The sequence below is a fragment of the Opisthocomus hoazin genome, chromosome 2, assembly GCF_030867145.1.
Source record: "Opisthocomus hoazin isolate bOpiHoa1 chromosome 2, bOpiHoa1.hap1, whole genome shotgun sequence".
In the NCBI taxonomy this organism is placed as follows: domain Eukaryota; kingdom Metazoa; phylum Chordata; class Aves; order Opisthocomiformes; family Opisthocomidae; genus Opisthocomus; species Opisthocomus hoazin.
This window is the reverse complement of record NC_134415.1, coordinates 111335981-111363854: the sequence shown is the minus strand read 5'-3', so window position 1 is coordinate 111363854 and position 27874 is coordinate 111335981. Positions and strand designations below refer to the sequence as shown.

The 27874-nt window shown below is 37.2% G+C and overlaps 1 protein-coding gene across 17 annotated transcripts in view; it reads left to right on the top strand.

Annotated features, from left to right (window-relative positions):
- Positions 1-27874, top strand: part of MYT1L (myelin transcription factor 1 like) — a 324171-nt gene that overhangs the window by 67476 nt on the left and 228821 nt on the right. For all 17 annotated transcript variants that reach the window (XM_075414772.1, XM_075414771.1, XM_075414773.1 and 14 more), the window contains one exon: positions 16686-16800. The gene's annotated coding sequence lies outside the window, so the exon portion shown is untranslated. The remainder of the gene's footprint in view (positions 1-16685; positions 16801-27874) is intronic.

Below are 27874 nucleotides of genomic sequence, written 5' to 3'. Positions count from 1 at the left end.
GTTCTATGAGTAAAGAAAATATGTTTGCTTCCTGCTGATTATCAAGTGTTTTCCCTTTTGCCATTTCTTTTTGGATAGAGATTAGACCAGTTGTGTGCATCATCTGGATAATGGATTACCAAAATTTTCTGTCTTTGGGGATTATGGTATGAGTAATTGAAAGAGTACACTGTACACAGTGTGCACCTTTCTGGTAAGGCCTACTATAAGCACACTTCATAGTGTCCCATTGCTTTCTGCTCTCTGAAAGTCCACTTGTGCTGCCAGTTCCTGGCTTTGTTGCTGATGTGAAATTCAGTCTATTAGTTGTCTCTCCAGTCTCCAGTTACGTGCTGTCAAAACTGCCACTGTTTTGGAATAGTGCAGTGTGACAGAGCCAGGAATCAAACAGGAAGGATCAAGGAAAAAAAGGCTTTCAGAGATGAGGGCCCCAGAAATTCTTAAGTCCATTGGATTTATTCCAAGTTTGACTGTTTTGAATACAGATTATGGGATTTTCCTATTCAAGAAATAATGCCACAATCATAATGATGTCAAAATCGAATATGTTGTTATTACTTTTTTGAGTCAGATCTTTTTGTACATTGTAAAGGGTGAAGAATAAAAGATTAAACAGTAGTAAGGATGGGTTCTGTTGGTAAGAAGTAGTTTATACTGAAAATGCTTTTACACATAGGAGCATGTCACTTTCCATAGAAAAAAAGGTACAAGAATGGGGTATTCCTGAAAAACAGCAATGGCAAAAGAAGTTGTCAATTTTTCAGAAGCACAAAAGGTGAAAATTTACGTGTATAGCTGGAATTAATGTGAAATTATATGCCTTAGGTTAGCATAATAGCAATTCTACCTCCAATAATCTAAACTGGAAGTCTGAGAAAGACCTTCCTTCAGAAACAAAGCCTGAAACTTGCCTGTGTTCCGTCGTTTGATAGTGTACATAAATGTGAACCCATATGTTGCAGTTTATGTGAACTCGTATGCTTTTTTTATGTGCAGCTCTGTTTATGCAGATCTGTGAGTCAAGAGAATGATTTAATAAAGAAGAAAGATATATGTGACATCAATAGATGATAGTAACCTATGAAATAATAGATTTGGAAAGCTGGGGAATGGGCCAATATTGATTTCAGACAACATGAAGGAAAATGCTTACTTTATGTTCATATAAAGTTATGGCGAAGTATTCAGTTTGCTTTATCTTCTGCTATTAAAGGGCACTAATAATGAGCTTTTGAGAGTTTTTCAACCTTTGCAGGTTTTCAAATTCTTTCCTGTTGTCTAGCTGTAAAAGTATGAAAATAAAAATGTCATGAAGTGAAAGAAAAAACTGCAGAAAAGAGAGCTTGCTTAGTTACAGTCACATCAGTCTTTGTCCTCTGGGACATTAGTTTTAGTGAGTCCCACTGAACCTATCAAAGTTAAGCTAGAACTGCCCGCTCAAAAGGTACATCACTGTTTCTTTCTTATCCTGCTTTGCAATTATTGTTTATAACTATCAATTTTTAAATGACTTAGTACGCTACATTCTGTGCACTGTGTTGTGATACTCAAATCAAAGAAAGACCTAAAATGTTATCTTATATTAAGATGTGATGGGTACTCCATCCTTAATTTGCAGCATTTATGAGTGTGAGTAGAAAAAAAAATGCAGATATATTTTGCTTTACGTTTCAGGCTTTTTATAAAGAGAAATCGAAGTCTTGTGTGTACTGAGGTAAATGGTAAAGGTTTCATTAACTACTTCAAAATAAGTAATTGGTCCAAAAAAAATGGAAAAAACCCCCATTGACCGATCCAAAACTTCTATAGAAATCTCTATCTGATAGACACCTTTCTGGTCCATGCAGTAATTACACACTGAAGTGATGACCTTAAGAATGAGAACTCCTTTTGAGCTCTGTCAAGTAAAGTTGTAACTGGGCCATAAAATCCTTATAAAAATTTATGAAAGAAATTTGACTGAATGAGTCCGGTAGATAATTTAGAAACCTGAGTATCTTGATCACTTTGCTGAACTTACACCTTAACTTTTCTCTGAAATGAAAGCATTGCTTGGTAATGCCATTCACTAAGTGATGGCATCAGGATCTTCTCCAGAAGATCCTATTTCAATGAATCTTCACTGTGTATTTGATTCAAATGAATAGAGGGTACAGAACGACCAAGAGTATCCAAAGTGATAGGTAACCTTTGATGTCCATCATAAGAAGTCATAGAAGTATCTGTCTTTAAGGGGTAGCAGCCCATAGTCATCTCAGAAACTCAGTAATGCCTTCGGCAGAATACGCAAAACTGAGGCACTTGGAGTCCCAGGCCAAGTATCATAATCACAAGCTTTTAGAATTAATTCTGTATTAAGACCTTCAAGCAACTGAAAGCAACACATTTATAGTTTTGTGCATTTCCTCCTTTCATCCTCGGTCCATCTTCTTTGTGGACTCCAAAAATCTTGTAGACTATCTTGGAAACTTTGGGAAATAGTAAAGAGTAAGAGCTAATCCTCCATTTTTTTTTTTGTATTTTCAAGTGACTTGCTGTGTAGTTTTAAAAAAAAAAAAAGTTTTCCTTTTTTTGGGTACACAATACATGATAAAACTCAAGTTTAGAAATGTCAGTAGCTCACTCAAGTTTATGCAGCCATTTGCTCATAAGAGGCATTGGCTTGCAGTTCCTTTGTATTCAGTGTGATTTCCTGCTGCCTGCCAAGTAGATGTTGATGCGGTCCTAACTGTAGGAATACACTGCTGCAATAATTATAAACAACAGTTTCACAAAAAATATTTTTAGAACAGCAACTGTCCTTTTCAACGTAAACATATTTTTTTCTGCCATAGTGGCAATTTTAATGTGGGCAAGCAGTATTCCATTTGATTTTTTTGTAGGTGGTGTCCTCAAATTACACACATAAGATTTCCCTTTCCCTTCCCACCCCAAGTACGTGGATTTAAAAATATGTTGATTCATATGGAAGGTACTGTTATTTTTTTTTAATTTGATTGGATTTGGTTTGTTTGTTGTTCTTCCATTATACTGTGTAGCTGGAGAACTACTTCAGTTTACTTGCTTTCAAATGGTGGTAATTCAGTTTAACCAGGCAGTATTTAGGTAATGTTTTTTGAAAGAATCTCTTGTATGCTGGATGTCAGAGTTAACTAGTACTGTTCAGAAGGTAGTGGTTGGGGCCTTGCACTTGTTCTGTCAATCTAGCAAGGTTCTTAGGCACATGCTTAACTGTAAATACATGAAGAATCCCCCAAATTGCATGGAAGATAAATAAATTTATAAATAAACTTGAAGAAAGCAGTTGTCTCATATAATTCCCTCAACAGATGCACAGAGCAGAAATCTATTACTTCTGAAGAAAACACTGCTCTTGTTTGTTGAGGATAAAGAGGGAGAAAATAGGAGCTCTGAAATGAGGGGAAGCATCTGTAGAGAAAAGAAGAGCATGTGTTAGTAAATATATGAGAACGTTAGTTACACTATTACATAAATTTTTTATGTTGCTCCTTTATTTTCTTACTGTCCTCTTGTATTAGTCTCTCAGAACAGGAATATTTCTGAAGCCACAGCAATTCAGTGTATGGATGCATTCTACCCTGCTCTTTGTAAGACCTTGTTCTGATTTGAAGAAAAAAATGTAGACACCTAAATCATTTGGCTACATCTGAGAATTTTATTTTGCTTTCTTAAATGGTTTACTTCAGAAATATATTAACTTACTCCTGTAATTAATCTACATTATTATGAATATTGTTTGGTTTGAAACGAATTTTGGAGATTGGTGCCATAGGAGGATCTGTTGCCAGTATCCATTTTACTTTTCATTTTATTCTTAGACTGGATTCGATTCTGCCGTAAGGTATCTGGGTGTCTTGACTATACAGAACATATGACACAACTTTGCTTTCCTGACAGCAAACGTTGTTTATATCTTTTTGCTGAAGAGCTTTTTTTCTGCCCTTAGCAAACCAAGGGTTTAAGCTACTGCAGTCTAACCACGTCAAGAACATCAAACTATGTTGGAGTGGGTCCAGAGGAGGGCCATGAAGATGATCAGAGGGCTGGAGTAATTCTCCTGCAAGGACAGGCTAAGAGAGATGGGGCTGTTCAGCCTGGAGAAGAGAAGGCTGCGGGGTGACCTTAGAGCAGCCTTCCAGTACCTGAAGGTGGCCTAGAGGAAGGATGGAGAGGGACATTTCACAAGGGTGTGTAGTGATAGGACAAGGGGGAACGGCTGTAAAGTAAAAGAGGGCAGATTTAGATTAGATGTTAGGAAGAAATTCTTCACCATGAGGGTGGTGAGGCACTGGCACAGGTTGCCCAGAGAAGCTGTGGCTGTCCCCTCCCTGGAAATGTTCAGGGCCAGGTTGGATGGAGCTCTGAGCAACCTGGTCTAGTGGGAGATGTTCCTGCTCATGGTAGGGGGCTTGGAACCAGATGATCTTTAAGGTCCCTTCCAACCCTTACTGTTCCATGATTCTATAATTCTATGCCAATAAACTTCTCTTAAGCCACTGGTACCAGTTCCATTTATCTTTGTCTTTAGGCACTTCAGTGTTCTTCACATACCTACCAATGCTACTCCTAACAATTGTTAAAATATTTATTTTTCATTTTTAGATTTCAGACATAATGCAGCAGTCTTCTGATCTGGATATCCAAGCATCGGTTTTTTAACCATATATGGGAATGACATATTTCAGAAATCTTTCTATTTATGTACATTTAATAATACTTTCAGCATATTGTCTTATAGAGGTAATTAGTGATTCTTGGCTATTCTGTGTATTAAGGTTCACTCAAAAGAATGTGAATTTAAAAGTTTCTTCTTTACTTTTTTGGCACTGAGGAACTAATGCGTTGTTCCACTGGTTGTTTCTAAATAAGAAAAGACTACAAAAATAAAGTGTCACTTGTATGCATATTTGTGATACAATAATATATCTTATGATTTAGAACCCTAAATTGAGCTACAAAGAAGCAGAGACCTATTCCTGAATGAAAGGGATGGTGCTTGACTGAAGTCGATCAGGTGGACTCTTAAAATTCCTTGGAATGAAGGAGTTGTACAAATACAAATAACAAAAATAATACTGAGCAAAAGTGAAACTAATACAGCTTTTGTAAGAGTTTTCTACACTGTTCCTATATCTAGAGTATTTCAACGGCACAGTGGGAATTAAGTCATTCGGTGCTTTGTCGTTCAATGGAAACTGAAAAAAAAAGTTAAAAAATAATTACATGTCTAAACATACAAGTGTAAACAGATACGGTAAAATTACCTAAACTCCACTGAAATTACCTGAGTATATTTCAAAAAGATGGCCTGGAAGCCTGACTACTTTTTTCCCCTTTGAAACCAAAAATTTCCATCCATTTTTAATCTGGATTTTTTTAAAATTTCCTTTTTTCCCCAGTAAAATATATTGGATATTTTCCGGTGGGTATCGTCTTTCTGTTATTTCCTAACTTCTGAGTAATTGATTTTTCGTATGTGTTGTATATAATATCTATATATGCCATGGGAGTAAATCCAGTTTACAGCCAATGAAAGTGAATGACAAGATAGAGATGTGACTGTCGCTGTCATGTCCTCTCATTTTTTTTGTGAATATTTATTTTCGTGTTCCTTGACCTAAATGGTTTCCTAGCTGCCATACATGAGCCTATTGGTCTTACATATTAAAAAGGGAGACCAATGAGCTAAGCACATACTTGTCCGCTCACATAGGACGTGCAGAGGCGAAGTCAGAATATGGGTTTAAAAACCAAAAGACAAACCAAAAGATTTAACACTTATGATAACAGTAATATTGTATCAACAGCCAGTTCCAAATTCAGGCCTTGTTCTAACAGTTCATTAATTATTTGTTATGCTTAAAAGTCTTATCTAGAAATTGATAAAAGAGAGGATGTTTGGCTTTTAGTTATCATGTGGTACTTACTGATAATTCAGTTGAATCAACATAAAGAAATCGTGTTGCTTACTAAATGGTGATTTCTCATCTGCTGTTCAATGTGAAGACAAATAATCTAGTGTTAGAGAATTGTTGGGCAAGGGCTTGTGAGTACATGTGGAGTTCTCTTAATATCTCTATGTTCAAGGTATAGACATGCAATTCGGTACAAGGGGGCACGAGAACACTCACAGACCTGCATTACTGTCTGAAAAACAGAATGCATGACCTAAAGAGACTCTTTTTGCAGTGTCTTTTGTGGAAACTACAATGATCTCAAATAAAGAAAGTGTCTTTTGAATTATCAGACCACTCAGATTTTCTGTTCATATAGAAAATATGTTTATAGAAGGGTTTTAGGTGTGCTGTTCACTAATTATTTTTCTGTCTAAAAATGTATTTTTGAATGTCCGTTTTTTTTCCTGCCAATCACATAATCAGTTAGTCCCTGTTTCTCTTGTTATGGGGCTAAGCTGGCTTCCTCGTTTTTGCAGTTCATCAATACAAAACTGATTTGAAGCTCAGCTGTATAATAATAAGCCTTTCAGCAGCCAGGCTTGACACTTGCCTTGTAATTAAGGCCTTGATGGTTGTGTTGATGGCAAATGAAAGAAAATGGCTTTGTTCTCAATTCCAGAGGCTTGATTGCTGGTTCTCGTTCTCACCTGAATTCGACCCATTCTGCATTGTGCACATGATTGCTGGAGTGTGAGTAATTGCAGCGCTGGCAGATGACATTTTCATGAAGCACACTCTGCACTGCTCCAGAGGGAATTTACAGAATTTATAGCTGGAGAAGCTCATCAAACATGGATTTAGGAAATGCCTATGTGAAAAGTGGGAGCCCACAACCAAATATCAGAGCTTTTCTTTTGACATTTGCTTTTACATAGAGGACTACTGTCTGCAACCTGTCTTACCTTATGGTAGCAGCCTATTCCTGACTAGATTTTGTAATTAAGTACAGTTATTGAAGTTCATTAATGCAGTTTCTTTTTTGCATGTTTTCTTGTAATTTTTTTGTTTGCTTGAATAGGAATCTTGGGAAGGGATGTGGAAAATTGTTTTCTCATTTCCATTCATATTTTTACATTTCCCTAACCTTTCAACTATTTAAAAATTGTCAGCTGTTTCATGATACTTATTGATGAAAATGTATGCATTTTTATTTAAATCCTCTTATTTTCTCAAACTTTTTACATTACACCATATTTTGTTTACTTTAAATGAAAATGAATGTACATTTAAAGTAGTTACAAAGGCTTCTACAACAGAAATACACTTCAGCAATTATAAATCAGATCTTTAGGAAGAAAACATTAATTATTTTGTATTTACAAGTTCACAGATTTCAGTGAAGAGTGTTTTTTGTGTTGTAAATAAGAATTGCATACTGAAAATTTTGCATTATAGGTAACATATGCCATGATGTGCATAATCTTTCCTTCCCTCTGCCTTAGTACTTCTGCATTTTCCTCTCCATCTGATAGTCTTTGTTCCTGTCTCATATTCACCACATCAGTGTCTGAGCCCCTGGTTCTTCTCCTCGCTCTTGTAACACAGTAGCGTATCGATGACTACCTGTAGGTTGTTGCTGTGATTGCATCTTTCCCAGCACCTGAACCAACAGAAACATTTATGGAATCCTGCTGACCTTTTTCAGTCACAACTATTCAAGCTGTCAGCAACTTTGCACGTGAAGATTCATAGATGCTGTGACTCAGACGTATTTTTACACTGCTGTCTGTCTGGCAGGCCAAAATATCTGCCCTTGGTTTTTAATATTTCTTGAAGCTTCTCAGTCATGGCAAGTAGAGAGCTTTTCCTTCTAGCATTTGATATCACTGCAAGTCCTGAGCAATTGAATGATTGAAGGTTGCAGGGGTTTTTAATTAGGCTTATTGATTAACCCCCAGGAAAAGTTAGGTGAGAAGTCCTTTGAGTTTCTGCAATAAATGTTTGATTCGTAGTAGTGCTGATTATGTAAAATAGACAGGAAAAAAATCTGAGGTCTAAGCTGATGGTGCTAAACAGCCTATTGTTTTAGGGCCTAACTTATCCTCATTTCAGTGATAGATCTCTATATCAATACTAATAAATGGCAACAAGAGGAGAATCAATCTAAACTGCTGACAGTTTTTTTAATTTATACTATCACCATCAGGTAATTGGGTAGCACAAGGGGAGACTTTCAAAGTATCTTATCTAAATTTATGGATGTTATGCTGCTGTCATTTACAAAAAGTAGAATTTTTTTGTTGTTGTTGACTTGAATGGGAACAAGATGGAACCTGTTGTAAATACATCTTGGGTTTAGTGATATGTAGTAAATCTCCTAATACATTTCCAATACCAGTGTTAAATTCTGCTCTTAATCGTAAGTGTTCCCTGGGGACTCACCAGACACCTTCAGGTGCAGATCCTCAAAAGTTCTCAGGCAATTGAAAACGTTTGAGAATTTGGGTCTCAGAGAGTCACCTGTTGTCTTTTGAAGCCATGAAAACAATTGCACATGAGGTGTAAGGCACAAAAATTAGAGTCAGAAGTCTCTAGTTCTTCATTGTGTCTCTTACAGTTATTACTGGAAAGCGGAGGTGCAGCCGGGTACCTCTGCACTGGCTGATGCTCTTCTTGCAGGAATGTTAGCAACCCATGTACGTTATGCCAGCCTTTTGAGGTGCATTCCTGCTCTCAGTGTGTTCCTCTTGCAACAGTCCCTCTCTCACATTGACATGTTAGTGGCAACTCAGCCCCAAGAAGGCAACCTACCTTTGTCTTTCACAGTGCCTGTAACAAAACAACCCATACCTGTCCAGGACTTGTAGTAGAACAAGGGCAGGTTGTCACCCTCGGTATCCTTAGTCAGGATCTTTGACTTACAAAATTATTTCCTTGGTGAAAATGAGACCTGGATCAAAGCAGAACATGCTGAGAAAACCCTGGAGAATTTTAACTATTTTGCAAATCTGTTGCAAAACAGCAAACTATGAGGAAAGGAATGAAAACAACAGCCACTGGACTTGGGCAGTGAAATGGGGAAGTGAACAGAAGCTTTTGAAACTTGCTGAGGTGAAGAGAAGAAGCTGCCTGATACCATTACCTTAATTATGGTGATGATCTGAGACATACTGGGCACGGTGATGAAATATTACATTATGTAGGCCATTTTTGGATAGTATTAGCATCTAACATAGCAGCTGTAATGTGGAGAATCACCTTAATGCTTTATTGTAAAATTTAAAATATTGCAAGTCATGAAAAATGTTCAACTGGCATTCCTATGACCTTCTTGCCACTACCTCTGGTACTTACTTGAAAGCTTCAGCTCACGGTAATAATCCTTCTCTTATCCTATTTGTAACCTTCACCTTTTATATACATATCTCATTAGCTTTCTCAACAAGAATGTTAAAAAGATCTGCTTTAATTTTCTGTAACACCCATTCATGCTTGCTTTTCTGTCATCTTTTCCTCAAAATTCTCCCATTTGCCTCAGTGACCCAACACTCATGCATCTTGTTCTCTTCCCTCATCTCTCTTCTTGCTCGTCTCCTTACTTTGCTTTATGTCTTTTGTTTGACAATATAAACGTGGTCTTCAACAGCTTCTCAGCACTGACTCTTAATTTCACCTGTCTTTTCTATTCTTTTCTACCCTTCACATCCAGGGGAAAGAGGATGCCTGTCTCGTGCTGTATTTTCAGACTCGTCATGAGATGACTTTTTTGGGCATGTGGCAGGGAGCTGACTGTATCACCCACAGCTCAGGCTGTTGCATGAGGCCATTGACTATTTTGAATAATCCTGTGTTTTTTGTTACATCTTCTTGTAATCCAGCACCTCTATTTGTTATGGCCTTATTACAAATCTTTTTGAATCTAAACAGAACTTAAGCTTGTCTTACTTTGGAGTATCTGTTAATCCGTAAGTTATTTATTCAACACCAGTTCTACCTGCTAGTCAAGCATTTTTTCTTCCTCTTTTGATACAAATTAAGCAGCACAGGGGTGGAGCACACTGTAGTGTATTGAATAATGGATTCTAAAAGTATCTTCTTTTATTAAAGATATGTATTTTCCTACCTTTGGGGCAAGTTGCACACCTGTCTGTGTGTCTACATCTGCTGATTATTCTTCCATTCAAGAAAGCTCTGTATTTACTCTACAGATATGCCAATAAAGCTCTTTGATATGTAGTTCACCTTGTAGATGATACACCAGCCCACCTTTCTAGTTTTGACACTATTAGAAATCAGTCTGTTGTAGGAACTTGCCCTACAAATATCCCATGTCCCATCCGAGGTCTCGTATACATGCATCAGAGGACACCAAGGCTTTGTCCTCCTAACACATACGCTCATAAGCATACTTAGCTTTCCTGTTTATTTGCTATTAGAGATTTTGTCTGGGGTTGTTTTGTAGTGGTTGTCTGTCTCCAGCTACCTGTGGTCTGCCCCAGCCTTTCATTTGAGGCCCTGCTTTAAGTAGTGATGCCAGGTATTGTTCTCTTGCCTGACAGTACTAGAGAAATATGGGGAGGAAAGAAAAGTGGTTTTCCGAGCTAAAGTCACCTGAGAAATAGTCTGAAGCCATAAAATGCCTTAACAGAAGAGAGTAACAGCCATGGCTACATATTTGCTATAAATGCAGTTTGGGATCAATTTAGCACTCTAATCTATTCCCAAATCATTTGCAAAGAAATCTGATCAGTAGGACCATATTCATTTTTCTCGAGTGTTTTCCAGTTGTTCATGCAGACAAATGTCAGCACTGGAGGAGAGTTACCCTCTCTGTTTACACTTATACACAGTTATTCTTAGTGTGTGAATGATCATGTATTGTTTTAGTTTTTGATCTGTCTGTCTTTGAAATGACAAAATAATTGAAGGGCAATGAATGACTACTAGTAAATATTAATTTTCATTTCAGAATCTATCTTCCTCTAATTATAAGTGTAGACCAGTTTGTAAACATTATTTATGCTTTTCTTTTTTGTCAAGTGTCACTAAAAGATCAATTATTTGTATTTCAAATAAATCTTTGAGAGTACTGTACAAATCAACAGTAAGTTTCATTCACAGCAATACTTTCTGTGATGTAGATCATTGCAACTTACTATACATAATGGTAATTTTCAGGTCCAGAGTAGTGCTTTAGCATTAGCTTGTGTAATGTACTATAAACATACTGCTCATATATTTGCTACTAATATACTTATTTGCAATGTGACTTACCACGAAACAAACCCAGTACTTTTGTTTCCACATTACATTTTTTGAAATCAGTATTTCAGTGACATAGATTTTATTTTGTGTTCAATTCAGTTACACATTGTTCATCTGTTGGTTCTCAGAATCTTAGCATAAAGTAGTTCACATAAATTACTATTTTAAAGAGGTATCAGTTGGAATACATCAATTTGTCTTGGTCAAGCAACATAAGAACTTGCAGCTACAGAGTGACAGCTGTTGGTGTGACCAGGTAGGACAATGAAAGAGGATCTTCCCATACGTGTCTCTCTTCTGTTCTGACAACACCGGTAAAGCAGATTTCAGCAGAGTAATGTATGAAAAAAATCACTGGTCAATCAAGCTTGTGTGCACATGGCAAAACAGTAGTAAGGCAGAAGTGTGCCCTTCCTCCTTTCCCATTTGTAAGTAGATAGTTGGATAAAAGATAAAGATCAATAACTGTCTACCTAGTTGTCTCTAATGTATGCGTATCTTTGCTCATTAGGCTTTAAAGATGTGTGTCAATTTTTTTGAACATGGCTCAGGTACATCGTAGGACCTTTTAAGTCACCATCAAACTAAGACGCAGGAAACGGATCCAGTGTGTGAATACAGTGTGTTTCCTGAACCAGGCTCTATGGCTTTCTTTTTGTTGTACTGAGAAGACTTCTTCTATGCTTATTTATGTTACAGTATGCTGGATATTGCACTTTGCTTTCATTTTAGTTGAAAGATGGTCTTACTGTTAACTAACTTCAGGTAAGGACTGAAGGAGACAGAATAATAATTTTAACTTGTAACAACAGATGGCAAAACTGGGCCTTAGTCCACACAGGAGTCAGTAGGTGCTCGGCACTTTCACCTGTAGTCATGAAGTAGTTCGACCTTGGTGCACAGCAGACTGTGTAAACAGCTCTGCCCAAAATCTGGCATTGTAGGCACATCAGTAACACATGATGCTTCGCCACATTCACTTAGAATAAAATTCTTCTCCAGTAGTTGTCAGTGTAGGAGGGTAAAACTAAATCTGCTAATAACTCTTGCTGCATATAGTTCGTATTCTGCAGTGTATGGGTCTATAATCTCTAAGTTAATGCTATTTATTTTATGCTTCCATTTGTCTGGTTATTTGTATTTCTTAAGATGCCATCGCTACCTCTGGTTTGCTTCGGAAAGCAGCAGGAAAGATCCAGAAGGGTGAATCAATTATCTGCCCTACGTTTAGTTTAATCTTTGGCGAGTTGCTTTGATTACCTGCCTGATTTTCTTCTCTTGCTCTCTGGGTAACACTGTATTGAGGAGGTGAATCGGAACACAAAAAAGTCCTTGTTGACTTTTGAAATGCCTCCAGATCAACAGCTTGGAATGTAACAGCCTTTCTCCTAGCGTAATTTGCTTTGTAGTAGGGTTTTAAGATGCAGGATAAAGGACAACATTCTGACTCATCCAGTCCGGTTGGGGTGCCACTCTCTCACGTAAGGCAATTTTCAGATTCCATATTGTCCTGGCAGTGGACACACTGCTCCCTCTGGAAGAGCCGCAAGTAACACTGCAGAGACTTTCCTTGTGTTTTCACCATCTTCATTGTCTTCTGCAGTCGAGAAAGTCCCCAGGTTTTTCACTCAAGTATCAGTGCACTGTCTCCCACTTTCTCCAGTGTGCCTCACAGTAAGGAGATGACTGTTTATCCACCGTCTGAGGAATGCATGCAGCCTTTCCAAAAACTCCTCTCAGTGCCAGTTGTGTATTTTCCTTATTAGTTTTAAATCCTTGTTTGGCAGCGACTGATTCTTTGAACCATTAATCCCACCAAAGCTACTCTTGACATCAGAAAACATGACATCCAGTATTAGCAAGGATGCTCATGGACTATTGGCTTTCAGTGCTGATATTCTTATATTTTCTGAGAGAAGTAAGTGTCAACTTTGGATATCTTCTTCCTCTCATGAACAGCATTCACTCTGCTATGTTTTTATATTGGAGACCACTTTTTCTTAATTATCTTTATTTATAGATAATAGTGTTTTATAAATCTAGGAAATATTTATCTCAAATCAGGATTGGCACTGTCTGTTGGTGAATTTACATAGAAGTTAATGTAAAGGCTCACAGATGTTTACACTTCTTTGTAGTTTTAAATGTGTTGTTGATGAAAGAAGACAATACACCAAATATGTAATGATAGGGAAAACGTTTTTTCACCTTACATGAAGTTCTTCTTTTTCACAGTTGGATTCAGAATTTTATGTTCTGATTGAAAAAATTTTATTTGTTGTTCAGCTAATGTTTTTTAACTTTATGTTTTTTCTTTATATTTCTTGGCCTTTGACTTAATGTTTGTTTTTAGAGGTTGGGTTTATGATACTGTTTCCATTGAAAAGCGTGACGGAAGTCTGTCTAGTGTCAGCAGAAGAGGACTTGGTCCACTATATTTTTATTTGTTCTGGATAACCAGAAGTATGACTTTAGTGTCTGTAAATTTACATAAGCTATCATCTGCTAAAATCTGTCCACAATCACAAAGATCTCGTAAATATTAATATTACATCAGTTCTTAATATCAGTTTTTTAAAACTATCCAGCTATGGGAAATAGTTGTAGTTATTTCACCTTTCCCTGAAAAAAACAGTAAAGCAAATCAAATTACTGCAAGAAACAACTGAAGTGACCACTACTGTTGAAATACTCGGTTAGACTGGAGGAAGCACACAACCTCTTAGAGGCAGGCGGTGTTTACGTGAGAGTGAGGTAGAGCCGGTCATTTCCTTGTGATTTTATTTTACTGGTTCAGTTTTCCTTCTGTACCTTGAGGAATAGGAACTGGGAGCTCTTTATGACCTTTGTGGGAATTGCTGGTTCTCAGCATCAGTCGGAATTTAACCGTTTTGTGGGAATTTTCTTGGCTGCAACTAAAACATCTACTGCTCATAAGGATAATGTGTCCAGTGTAGGTGTTTTTGCCATTCTCATATTAAATGCATCGCTTAGGGCATGTCAGAGGCTGTGTCATTTAATCTGTCTTTTAAATACGCTTTTCTGAGGTGCTAAGCGGTAAGGAGGGTCTCCACAGTAGCCTCTTACAAGTAGCTTGTATTTCTACTTCTGCAAGGGTAACTGAATTTTTTGTTTGGGTCCCTGAAACAAAGCGTTTTTATCACTAGCAGAATTTTAACGGAAAACTGTGGGGACTTGATTTTTCCAGTATTCTCAGGGGCAGGCAAGTTTCCTACAGCTGCGTGTGTATTTGCCAGGCTGATATTGGGGTAGGTCTCTGAACCGGTACTGCACATGAGGGGACTTGATTTGTGTGTGCCAAACAGTATTCGCCATAAACACGAGAGTGCTGTTGGAGGTCGGATTTTTGGGTTCAAAAGGAGGGTCAGGAGTGCGCAGTGGGAGCCGGCATTGTCAGCCACTTAGCCCTGGCGTATATTTTTTAACAACTGACTCGTTTTCGGCTCTGTTAATTCTCGTTGCTTCAAATAATCAGAAGTCATAAGTAGGCCTCAACACCACGTCACTGGGAGGAAAAAAGGAAAAACCACATTATTTGAATTGAAGAACGGCGTGGGGCGGGCCGTGCGGCGCGGCGGTCGCTGGCCGTGGTGCTGAAACAGGGCTCGGGGGGCGTTCTGCACCGCTACCCCCTACTGCTGAGTGGTAAATAGCCATATACCGGGTAAACAGAAACAGAAAAATGGACTATATGAAGCATTTCACAGCTTTGTTGGTACCTTTATTATGTAAATAATTATTTCTTACCTGCAGCTGAGTTTATAATTGAAGTTATAGTGTGTTATGGCCGTTTTCTCCTTAGCAATAAATCCATCTATCCTTATGGAGGATAAGTTTCTTTCTAAGATCAAAGAGAAAAGGCACATTAAGGTCACCATGAAGATGCATTCAGAATGGTGTCTTAAGATATTTATATTTTAAGCAATAAATTATTGGAATTAGTGGTTTATGTCCATTTCCTAAGAATAGTTTACTCCCTCAGAATGCCATCTTAGGATAGAAAAAGCAAATTATAAATCAGGACTCTCATGAAAATTTATTTGGTTTATGCATAATTGTGCTTTAGACAGTTGAACTATGTATGTGAGAAATTGATATCGAAACCTGATCCCTAAATTATAAAAGAATATTATGAAAGAAATGATGATTCTTTTGTTAAAGGCTCTGTTCCTGTGTACAATTTCAGAAATTTTCACTTAGATTCGCACATTATTTTTGAAGGTTGAAAGAACCTCTCTTTATTTTTATAAAATTGCAAAACAGTAATAATGGAGTACTGCTTAGTGTATTTACATGCAAATGGTTTGTTTAGTAGAAAACAGTTTAAAATCTTCTTTTTGTTCCCATTTTTTAATCTCATAGAGTATTTCCTTGCCTGAAAGGTAACATATAAGAAATTGAGTACAGTATCTTTTAGAGGATTTATGGTAATGCTGCTGAATTTAGCTGAGCATAAACAGCATGGTGAGCCCCTCAGGGTCTCTTCATTTTCCTGACACACTCCACTGCTGTCCCATTAACACTTCGTCTGTTATTGCCATCTACTCAGTTTAATGAGTATCTTTGAATCTGAAGTTCTACACAAGAAACAATAGCTAAAATAACTGATGCACCTACTGCAGCTTTCAGCAGAGTATCTTATTCTCTTTGTGATTTTTTAAAATAAAAAGTACATTTCTATTCTTCAGCAGTGTAGTTACATCATGACATTTTCTTTAATTACGGTAGATGCTAATCACAAGCACTGAGTAATGACTACAAATATGATGCTGTATCTGTTTTTGTAGAAGGCAAACACATGCTGAATAGCTGCTAGAAGAGGCTTTTCCTTACTTTAAAATTCATCCTATTAATACTGACTCTTTAATGTGAAGAAGGAATAGTACTGCTAGAGACTTTGTGCTATCAAAGCAAAATATTATAGTTCTTCTAAGAAATAAGACAGAAGGACTAGGTGCTGTTTTCTGATACCCCTATGAATCCAGCTAACTGCTGTAAAGGGTCAGTATGTGGCTCATTAGATTGGATTCCTAAAACTGAATGTATCACATTCCTCTGGATACATGCATAAAACGTCTTAAATTATTAAACAGTAAGCTGTATTATCAGACAAGGATTCAACCCAAATTAAAGTCTGAATAATGCTGCACTGGGACGCATCATAGGATTTAAGAACAATTCTAGTTTTCCATTGATTATTAACTGATCAGCAGAAGCGAAAGATTGCTCTAAATCACCTTAGCTATTTAACAGATATGGAAAGTCTATGCAGGGTCAAATAAAAGGTCTGAATTATTGAATAAATTTCCATTCTAGAAGACCAAGGATATCAGTTGAATATTTGAACAAGTTTTTGTATTAAATGCATTTATTGAAAGCTAAAATAACATGTGAGTGATTTTCTGTGTTCCTGTAAAGCTTGCTATCCTTTAGTAAAGTTTTTGTTTTGTTTTGTTTCGGTTTTTTCTTTCTTTCTTTTAGAAAATGAATCTGGAAGAAAATTGGTGAATCCAATCCAGTGGACCTACAAGCACTCTGACAGGCTCAGAGAGCAGAGTCTGGACCAAAGAGCAATTACCCCACCAAACGATTTCAGGTACAATTGACCTAAATATAGCACTCTCTTGAGATTATTGACAACAGTTCATTTCCTGTAGTGCTTTTCCCATTTGCTACTCCTGGTAACCACTGTGATCTTATCTGCCTGGTGCTGCATGACTTCTGGGATGCAGCTAAGAGTTCTGTTGTGCATTATCTTTAAACAGACCAATCATGCTAGAAGAGTCATTTGCAGTTAAATTAGATGATGCATATATTATTCTTCCTCTTCAAGTTACACAGAGCAGGAATGGGTGCCTGAATCCTTTTGGACCTGGATGCGGTGGAGTTCTTTTTACTGTGAAATCGGAAAGGTAGCACTAGTAAATTGTAAACAAATAGGAAATTTTATTTTATTAAACTGTAACAGTAGAGTCAGCTGTGCAGCATGAACAGGTTGGAAAACTTGCTATTTGTTTTTTTGTGTATATGTTTATTGATAAAGTATGGCTTCCCCTAGTACCATCCTACCTCCAGGCAATCACTGTAGTTATCATATGCTGGCATGAAAAACAAATGTGCATATAAACTGAGTGTGTAAGTGTATAAGATGTGGATGAACTCAATTCAGAGGCTGGTAATGATAGCATTACGTTCGCATTCCGTGTATGTGGAATGTAGAGAAAATAGATGGTGTTCCCTTGGTGTTGATCACAGAGAATTTTTTTGCATCCTGTTTCTTTTGCTGAATTCTTATTTGGAAGACCTATGCATTGCCCAGAAATTCAAAAGCCTAGTATCAGATTCCATGCTGAGCAGCTGTTGGGGAGCCATTTTTTACAGACCTTTACTAACTAATACAGCAGCACACAATTGTGCTATCCTGAGAAATCCGTGTAGTCTTTTGTGTTGGGCTGATAAATAAAATAACTTTAAAGTTTGAGAAGTGAGGGAATGTACATGAGAAAATTAAATCGATTCACAAGAGGATCTTTCTTCTAGAGTCTTCCACAGAACAAGACAGTTAAGGAACCACTGTCCTGAGGGGAGGAAAAATAAAATCAATCTTGCCCCAGCACAAAGGGAGGGAGATAACATAAGCGATTACCAACAGCCCCAGAGTCTGGATTGTAATATTTGCCTTCTTTATATCTGTTGTTTTACAAACAGAACTTCTCATAGTCTTATTAACTCTTGCAGTTCTGCAAGGGCATATTGTTGTGGACTAAACACTGCTGGTGTGATTTTTAGTGTTTTCTTTTGGCCTGCATAAAATATATCTAAAACTTGACCTTGTATCTGCAGAGGAATATCAGATACACACATTTTGTTCATTATTATTTTTACATTCCAGATACGTGTCATGGCTGACATACAAAGAGTTGTACATACTGTAGATTAGTAAAGCAGTTTGAAACTTAGTAACTAACCCCTGAAAACCTCATGTAAGCTCCCTTCTCTATGTGAATGATCTTTCTGAGGGTTGCTCACTTCAGCTGCTGACAGACAGAAACATCATTCTGGGCCTTGTATTAAGCTCTGTCTTGTAATACATTGTGGACCTGATGAAAGGTACAGAATCTTAAGCGTTTTTTAATATAGTTATTTGACATCTTCAAGGGATGCTCTGGTCCGTTACAGGATACAGACCCATAGAAGACAATATCATAGGTAAGGGATTTTAAGGCACTTTATCCCTGCTGCTTTATTCATTTTTCCCGCCATCATGGTGAAAAGACATAGTAAAGCAACCCTAATTAGGCAGCGTAGGAATCCCTGGTATGCCACATTCTTCTTACCCAGCTTTATATTCTTTCTACTTGTTCTGCAGTGCCTCAGGGAATAAGAAAAGTCTGGTCCATTAATTGCAGAATTAGCTTAGAGTTGAGAAAGATGAGTTCAGGTTTTGTCTATGCCAGAAACTTCCTGCATTACACTTAGCTAAGTATTGAACAAAATTCAGCAAGACCTAAGGATCAGGGATTGTGACTGTATTTTCTCTGCTTTTGAAGCAGGATCAGGTGTCCTTCAACATTTCTGGTATCTTAGTTACCCCACATAAATAACTGAGTAGTCAGAAATCTTTGCTTCCCCCACTAGCTGAAATGAATTCTTTATACTTCTCTACTGTACTGCTCTTATGTTAGGATATTGATGGAATGGTGGGGATGCAGAAAACAAAGTAATGCCTTATGTTAGTTCAGACAGAGCATTACAAATGCACTGTCATGATGACAAGTTCGTGTTAGGTCTTGGCAGTGTAAGTCTTCCTAATATGACCTTCTAAAAAAGCAAAATTCATCAATCAAATTGTCACATGTTGCTAAATTTGCAGTTTATAAATTACCACTGTAAATTTACGTAGTAGAAATCATCATGTAAAATTGTGCTTCTTTCTCTTTGTCTCTCTCCAGACTTAAGCAGTTTCAAAAATGAGGCAGTAGGCTCTTTCAATTGCAGTTTCTAGGCAGCATCTCTGCTCCTGTGAACAGGCGTGGTTGTTTATATTGCATGGGCCAGCCAACTGTGATTGATCACAGGCTGCTACTGATGTTAGCACACTGAAGTGTGTTTAACAGTTATGTTAAAGCTAAAAATGTCAGGGCAGGGTCATATCACCAATAAGAATTAGGTAAAAAAAAAAAGATTCTTCTGTTCTATTGGTTATATAGCTCAGCCTGCCAGAATACCTAATTCTTAAATCATCCTTAAAATTGTTCAGGATATGAAATCAAATCAAACTCACTGTCAAATGCCATGGTCTCTCCTCACTGCACTAGCAGCTGTATAAATCCCAATTCCATATCAAGGGGAATACACAACACAAGTAAAAACACATTTTTAAGAGAAATCTGATGATGATAGAGCAGATAATTTTTATAGAAAACACTTAGGAAGTGTTGGAGTAATTGGATTAGAAGAGGTAAAAAATAATTTTGCTAGATCATTACAGCTTCTTAAGGCTGAATCCCTCCTTTTGTATTACTGTAGCATTTTATGAAGAAGGGTTATCATGTAGCTTTATTTCAACCAGTTTCCGGTTTTTAGCTTTGTTATGTGATCTTAAATGTTTCTTTTGTCTTTATGATATTGGGTTGTAAATTTTGGTGGGCAAAAAAAGTCTTAGCACATATGCACGTTTTGCTTTTTTCAACTTCAGATGAATGACTGTATGTTGGTTAGCTGCTATATCTAACTGAAGTATTTCTTCTGAAGCCAAGGAAGACACAGAAAACTAATTTGAAAACCAAGTGGAGTTATGAGAAAGACTTCATTGATCAAATAGGGTATGGATCAGGGTTGAATTAGGTCAGAAGTATGCTTTTTACACAGTAGAAATAGAGCTGTTATTAAAAAACCTGCATATAAAGAAAGGATTTCTTGCATTGAGACAAAAAAGGTACAGAAATACATTTCTACAGGAATACATTCATCTTCAGTGCATTGAAGAATGCTAAGGAAACAAAACTATAAAGAATATTATCTAATAAGTAACTAAAGTCAACAGAAGGTAATATATTTCTAGTCCATCAGACCTAGAATGAGAAACTTTTAAAAAACATTTTTAAAAGCATGGCGGGAGGACAAAGCACGTGCAGATTCTTATAAACTCAGCAGTCCTTTCTGTATACAGATACAAATACAGTTTATGGCTCTGTAGTGTGTCCTTATTGAAAACAAAATTTAAAGAAAGAAGGATATTCTAAAAGTTTCCTCTCTTCTTCCAAACACATTTCTGGGAAGGTGCAGGGAGAGTAGACACTGCCTTTTCACGGTCACCTTGCACATTGGAAAAAGGAGCTGCTGCACTGTGGTTTGAGATAGAATAGGGCATTGCTGCTCAGCAGCTCTCAGTAGTATTGTCCCCACATGACCTTGTGGATGGATTTCTATTTCAAAATCATAGAAATGTTAAATATTGCTGAAAATAACATTCACTCTTGTAGTGCTCCCTTTCATGGCTTCTAGGGTGAAATTTATCTGTCCTAATGTAGATGTCTTTTATATCTAAAGTGTCTTTGGTTAGGCTGCCTTTGCAGTCAATGGAGAGAAATAGACACTTTTGGGGCATGATTCATCTCTTCGGAAGGTAGACGTCTAAATAAGTCAAATGAATCAGACTGTAGAGCAGCATATTCCTTACTAGTGAGAATAAAGGAAACCTAGGGATCAGCTTAGATGGTGATATCTATATTGCAGGTATCTAAAGTTAAGTGAAATGAACTGTAAGTCTATATGAACTAAGCCAAAGCTTGAAGTCCGAGGAAAATACCCTACTCTTTAGGAAGCACTTTTTCCTTCAGAGCTCCTGGTTTCACTGCTCTGGGATGTATGGTCATAGTCATAGTATGAGGTGATACATTTGAAAAAAATATTACACCCCCGCCTTCTCCCACTTAGTTTTTTAAGATGTGAGTAGATTTTATTGTGTGAATAGGTAATTTACGTACATCTATCATCAGTTATTCCACTGGTTCCACAGTGGCATCAGTTTTTTACTCTGCTAATAATCTGTATGTACAGGATCTCAGTATGGTTTTGACTGGTCCTTCTAAACCATTTCAGAACCAGATACTTTTTTCTCAATCCAAAGTCTGTGCAAGTAGACAGAGAAATGAAGATAAGCAATTAATTTAAGCTAGTAGACTAATTTAAGTGGTTTCCCCATCATAATCATTACTGTTAGTGCCAGAGTTTCACTAAACTCCCCAGTAGATGAGGTAGTTAGCGCAATGTACCTGAAAGTTGCCACGATGAATATTTTCAGGTGCTAACAAAAGAGTTTTACAGAAAGGATCTCTGGTTTATTTTGGTTTCGTTTGCTTAAAGTATCAAACATCAGCAATAAAATGGAACATACAGGAATGAACAATGTTATTTATCATATATTTAAAATACAAAACCAACAAATAAAGACCCATCTAAAACACTTGATCACCAAAGCAGCTTTATCGTATGCCGCTCTTCTCCCATTGTTTGCAAAACTCCAGATCCCAGCAAACCTGCAAGACTTTTGTCAGATGCATACCCAGGAGTAGCACAAGGATGACAGCCTGGAGTAAGCAGATTGCTGGTGAGGCTAGCAGGTGCCAAGACATGCTGTTTCATGACCCAGTGTAAAGATGCCAAAAATAATCTCAAATGCATTTCGGTAAATAAATGCAAAAACCCCTCAGGCTTCAGAAATACAGTCTGTAGAACTGTCTGAGATTAAGCAAGAAACTTAAAGTTAGAAGACCAGTGTTCTAATTTCTGCTCTGAAACAGATTAGCTGTGTTCAGGTAGAGATGCCTTTCCGCCAAAATCTGTATTTTGCCACTTAAATAGATGGCATGTTTTTTGAAAGTAACTGAGAGCAGAACTATGATGGATTCCACCGATGAATACATGAAATGCAATTGAATCATATGCAGATGTTGGCTAAATATCTCTACCTCATTTTCTCCTTCAGAGTTACAGTGTTTAGCTGTCTTCGTTTATAGTAGTTTCAAATGTGTAAACAGCAATAAAAATTGCTTTGTAATTGAAAGTGTTGTAAAATCAGTTTATCTTACTATTAAAGGTAAAAGTAGATTCATAGCTGTAGAACATATTTGAGCAGCCTGAAAATGATTTGCTATAGATAAAGTAAGATCTAAATGGCTATGTTAAGCAGTTACATTTAACTTTAAAGACAGCAATACCAGGACTGTGATAAGTGAACCTGAACTTGCAAAATGCATGGTGAAATTGTCAGAATCATTGGAGTAGTCCGTTACATTTAGTATGTAAAATGCGATCGATGCAATAACATGTATGGCTGAAAATTGACGTACAAAGGCGGGGGTGAAAAGGAGTTGAAAAAGCAGTTGTGAAATTTTATTTGCATTTTAAATATTGTACTTAAATTTTAAATCCTTTTGCCACTGTAGCCCTTTGCAAATCTGCTGCTGAACGTGTATCGTGTAAGATATCTGAAAGTTACTAAGAAATAAGAGATAGTAATTAGGACAGAGGAATGGTGATTCCTATAGTTTGTAGACACCCAAAGAAGTGGCTACGTGGTTAATTTCTCAGGGTGATTATGAATGTAAATCCAAGGAATCTAAAGTTTAAGAGGTAACATATAGTTGCAGGAGAGACAGGAATTTAACCTTTCCAAGTTTATGAACATGTGTATACAGTGCATGTTCTGAAGTACCCACTGAGCTGGCATTGTGCAAAATGTCAGTGTTCTTTATGTAAGAGATTAGAAAAGCAGAGTCTTGTATGTAGTCTGTCTGTTCATCAGCAAGGCACATAATTCCTTTGAGCCAGGCAGTGCACACTGAAAAAAAAGAAAGCATCTTCTAAAACTGAGATTTTACCTTATATATATAGCCATGTATTACAAATGGGGCGGGTCATATCTTTGAGTGCAAGTGAAAGCAAGGAATGTACTCATGGAACAAGATATGATGTCTGATTCAATATGCTGACATAAGAGGCACAGTTGTTCTTAAATGATAGAATATTTCAAATAGAAACCACTTAATTAATCAGAAATACACGTGCATCTACCCATATGTACACAAGGAGCCTGTGGCTTTTGCAGACAAAAACTCTCATCCACATGGAAAAGAGGAGGCGAAGGTTTGATTTGGCTTAGTCTTGTGTGTGTTAGAACAGAGCTGATGAAAATATGCATGTTTTGGCTCCACATCTCTTAGGGTCCTAGTGGCTGTTTGTCTCAGCATCTTTTTCCCAGTAGTCTGTGTAACAAGATCTAAAAGTGATGGCTTGGTTTCAAAATTTGGTGTTGTATTTTCAAGGTTAAGATGCCAAAATACAGGTGTCTCCATGCAGGTGTCTTGCTCCCCTCTTAGTCAACGGAGCTGGGACAGTAGGTGACTGGTCTGCTGAATGTCTTTGTAGGCTGCACTGACTTTACTGACTAGATATCGACTGACTACATTGGAAGTTTTGACAGTGCTAGCATGTACATGTCTAAATTGAATCTTCAGCTTTCCAGCTTGGAATATCATCCTTTTGCAATCCTTGAATTGTCTGGAGTGGTGTAAGCTGTATATACAGTAAAGTAACATAACCAATCTATCCTGTCCTATACAATTTTTTAATATTTTATTAATGGTTTCTTTTGTTAAAGAGAACTTCTTCTAGATTCTATAGAATACTGAACTTAAAAATATTTGAATTAAATTTCCAGTTTTAGAAGGTGTAAGGTAGAGGTGGATGTCTAAGGGTATGCACAGAAGTTGCCATGGAAATTATGTGTCCAACCTGTCTGAAAAATCCTAAAGGGTTAAGTAAATAGTTTGTTGAAGTATTTCACAAAATCTGTTAAAAGTGAGCTTTCATTTCTGGGCATTTTCTTCTACCTCTATGAATATTTATAAATATCTTAATATTTAAATCCATTTTACGAAGTTCAGAGAAGCTGTGCTTTCTTATAGAGTAGTTGATCAGTTGCAAAAAGTCAATGGTTTATTCTTACAGGAGAACTCTTCAGGATTGGATGGAGTCTACATGATTTTCTTAAATTCTTTTATAGAGATTAATGAACTGATTCTTTTCAGGGAATATTATGACATAAAACTTATGCTCAGTGTAAACAAAGGATTTTTGTAATAAGGGAATGGCCACCATAAAGGGTCTGTACTTCCTTTCAAACAAGAAGAACAACAAAATACTGGCTTCTTTAATGGGACGGTGTTTTTTTCCTGTTCTTATTTATAGTCTTACAAAGCTGCAGACAGTCTATGTAAATTGTGAGCCCAGTGACAAGTGCAGTAATGAAGACCCAGTGGAGCAGCTTTTGGTGAGAAGGCCTGGAGAATTCGTAGAAAGGGAGAAGTGTCTCACTTAGTATGGTTTCATCTGTCCTATACAGACCCCATCAGGGTAACTCTTGCTCTGTGATGATGGGTATTCACTGAAGCTGACCCTTCTTCACCTCCTTTTTACGTTTATTAGCAGTCTGACTTTCTGGAGTCCTGAGAAACACTGAAGTTAGTGGAAGTTGAATCCGCTCTTCGCTTGTGAGAATCAGTCATAAATTTCTTGTTGAACTCGTGTAGTTTAATTAATTTAAGTGACAGTGGTAGGCAGCAGGAACTACTGTGCTGTAGCATATTACATAGAGGATAATCTCTATACTTTAACCTGTCTCTTTTGCTGTTTGTGATGCTAAAGGAAAATTCTGGCTAAAAACTGGATCCAAACTTTTTGTAGAAAATAGGAATAATTGGTAATAAAATAGTCATTCCAATATTCCAGTTATTATAACTCATTCGAATATTACATTTCCAAAAGTCAAAAGTAAATTCTGTTTTGAACTGGATTAATAAAATACAGATGGTTAATACGTCTTTTAATCAGATCTCAACAGCATCTTCAGTTATTTCGTATTATATGTTGAAAATATACATTAAATAGTCCAAACACTGAAAAGCTAATACATGCCAGAAGTAACTTTGTTAGGGCAAGTTACTTTAATCTTCCACATGGATATGCATTATGAAGACTTCTTTAATTACATGATCACATATTATTTTTCTTACAAGACCTTTTCCTCATTCATTTCACAGAATATATGATAGTTACTTAATGAGCAGCTGTTCAATATTTTATTTTCTTGACATTGTTCAGTGTGTAGCCCCATACCGTGTTTACTACAGAGTATTTAAGACCTGCTCTGAAGACAGAATTATTAATTATTATTAATGTCCTTTGGGAATTTCCTAGTGATCATCACTAGAGCATCTAAGTGATGAATAAACATTAAATTAGCTTTACTGCAGGCCCCTGAGATTGGAAAGCAATGTGATTTCCATTTTATGGCTGAGGAGATGTGGCCCAGAGAAACTGTGTTCAAAAGGTGCCACTAATCTACAAGACCAGCTTGATGTGCTTAGTTCCAAAAGTCTTGACTCCTTACTGTTATGTAGAACTTTTCCAACTCAGGTCTTCCTGTTTCCAGCTGTGTCTCTGAGCATTCATCACTTCTGCAAATTCAAATCCCTCATCTCGGTGAGTCACACAGAAAATGAAGAATACACTCTTAGTGACCACTCATGAAAAACCTGGTTTGAACGACTACCATGGGAACTTTACAGCAAGAAAAGATAGAATCCTACTTTCTAGGGTGACATCCAATTACGTTAACTGTTCTTTCTCATCTTGCAATGCTGTCCCATTTTTTAGTGTATTTCTTCAAAATTCTTCACTAAATGAACCTTCTTCAGTACACAGTTCTGATTCATCCTTACAGCAGGGCCTCCTTGTGCACTGTATGAGGCAGGTGTATTCTGGGAGAAATGGTATATGAGTCATGCCATTAGTCTCTGCCATGATGGCCATTCACAAGGTGGGGAAAAATTAAATTAATATATAGGCAACCTGGCACTTCTGACATCTTTGTCCTTGATTTGTTCATATTAAAAAAGTTATTTAAAAAAGTGTGTGTGTGAGACAAAGAGAGAGACAGGGATAGAGAGACACAGGGAAAGAGAAGGAGAACACACTTAACATTTTAAAACTAGAAACCCATAAGAATATCTTAACCCCCATTTGAATTATGAGATGCTTGGAACCTTAAAATCCCCCCCCCCCCCCCCCCCCATGTTGTACCATTCTTCTGTTAAAGGAGATGCGTGGAATAATCTTTTGTGAAAACTGCTGCTGGAAGAATAAGATACCAGGTACTTTTTTCATTACCATCAGACTCTACAGGTATTTGCTGACAGCACAGGAATTGTGAGAAACTGAAATTTGGTTTCCAGAAGTTCCAGAAGGGTTTTTTAATCATTACTGTTTCTCTGCTCAATTCCCAATGACCTTTGTAACCCTCTTCTCTCTATCTGTTGTAACTCTTGAGTATAACACAATCTTATGTCCGTAAACAGTTCTAGTTCTCACGGCCCCACTGGCTTCTTGTCCTGTGTTGTTCTTTTTTTTTACCCCGAGCATCACCTACGTACTTGTTGTTTACCTCCTTGTCTTCAGTGCCTTTCTACAATCAGTGTCTGTACATCTTCATCCCTCATTCCTCCAGGGTTGGATTCCAAGGGTTTTGTACGTCCTACTCATTCCCGCTGTCTCTCCAGCCAGAACTCCATCATCCAGCACTTTTTTTCAATTTCTGTGCCTCCAACCATCCACTGCTCATCCCTTTGCACACCTGTTCCAAATACTACCGTACTAACTAAATGTTGGCTCTTCCTCTTTCCTCTCTGCCACTTTATTTTCCCTTGGACAGTAGGGAAGTGATCAGAATTCTCTGCACGTAAATGTCATTGCAAATTTGAGAGCAGAGCTTCTGTTCAGTCTAGGACAACATTGCATGAGTTTCATTTTCTTTGCTCAAAATTTGGACTTAGATCTAAGTGTAGGAAGCAGAAGTGATGCACCCATGACTGGTACTCAACATCTGACCCTATTTCAAGCAAACTTTTCTAGTCCTGCTGGGTACTTACCAAGTCCGCTCCTAGCTCCTACTTAGGCATTTCTGCTTTTTCTCTGCATTGCAGTTCACACTTTATATGATCAGCGGTCTTGAATCCAGACAGATTCTTCTTAATGAAATCAGACTTTTGGGATGTTGCATGGATGCAACCCCAGAATTCAGCACTGAAAAGAGACCTACTGGTTAGATGAGTTACAGATGCACCTCTCTACACATCCCAGTAATAGCTGGACAGGTTAATCTCTTCATCTCTCTACAGACTGTTAATGTTATGTAATAGCTTGGACAGAGCCTATGCAGAAAAATGCTGCAGTACCGATCTATGGAAATTGTACAGTGCCACATGTACAGTAGGAGGAAGACAATACTGATGGTCAGATAGATTAGAATAAATATGGGAGACTAGTGCTCAGTTCCCTACCTTGCTCACATCTTCTGGCTGCTCGTGTCTTGCTGTGACACAGTTGCTTATCAATAAAATGGGAATAACACTATCTCACACGTATTAAAGTAGCTCACAGATACCACAGATACCTCACAGATACCATAGAAAGAGCAAAGGCATTGATTACACTCAACTGGTGTAGTATTACAGATTGTATGAGTACTATCACTGATAGTATGTCTCATATAAGTACTATCATTGATGGATTGGGAAGTTTCAATCCTAACATAACTGATTTTTTCC